The sequence below is a fragment of the Sinocyclocheilus rhinocerous genome, unplaced genomic scaffold, assembly GCF_001515625.1.
Source record: "Sinocyclocheilus rhinocerous isolate Xijiao unplaced genomic scaffold, SAMN03320098_v1.1 scaffold1283, whole genome shotgun sequence".
Lineage (NCBI taxonomy): Eukaryota > Metazoa > Chordata > Actinopteri > Cypriniformes > Cyprinidae > Sinocyclocheilus > Sinocyclocheilus rhinocerous.
The window spans coordinates 62,123-62,578 of record NW_015642522.1 but is presented as its reverse complement, the minus strand read 5'-3'; the positions used below and the strand labels follow the sequence as shown (position 1 = coordinate 62,578).

Below are 456 nucleotides of genomic sequence, written 5' to 3'. Positions count from 1 at the left end.
AACACAGGGAAAACAAAACAAAAACCGACCATAAACGTGACATTACTCCCCCCTCCAGGAACAATACCACCGGGGAGGGGGGGTGGGTGCCCTGGAGGCTGGTGCAAGACAGGGACACGGGAAGGCCCCCAGGGCGGATCAGGGGACTCGGGAGGCCATGGCGGATCGGGCAGTTCAGGGTGCCATGGCGGAGCAGCAGTTCAGGGGACCATGGTGGAACAGGCAGTTCGGGGCGCCATGGCGGTGCATGCAGTTCAGGTTGCCATGGCGGAGCTGGTAGCTCAGGGGGCCATGGCGGAGCAGGGGACTCAGGGGGCCATGGTGGATCCTCCGGGGACTCAGAGGGCTCGGCCACGGCTATATGGCCCCCCCAAAAAAAATTTTCTTGGGGGAAACTAGGGATCCTGGGGGGCGCTCTGGAGGAGCGGGCACTTGAGGGCGCTCTGGAGGAGCGGG

At 63.8% G+C, this 456-nt stretch overlaps 1 pseudogene; it reads right to left on the bottom strand.

Annotated features, from left to right (window-relative positions):
- LOC107756002 (centromere protein P-like) overlaps positions 1-456 on the bottom strand; it is a 64,962-nt pseudogene that overhangs the window by 48,950 nt on the left and 15,556 nt on the right.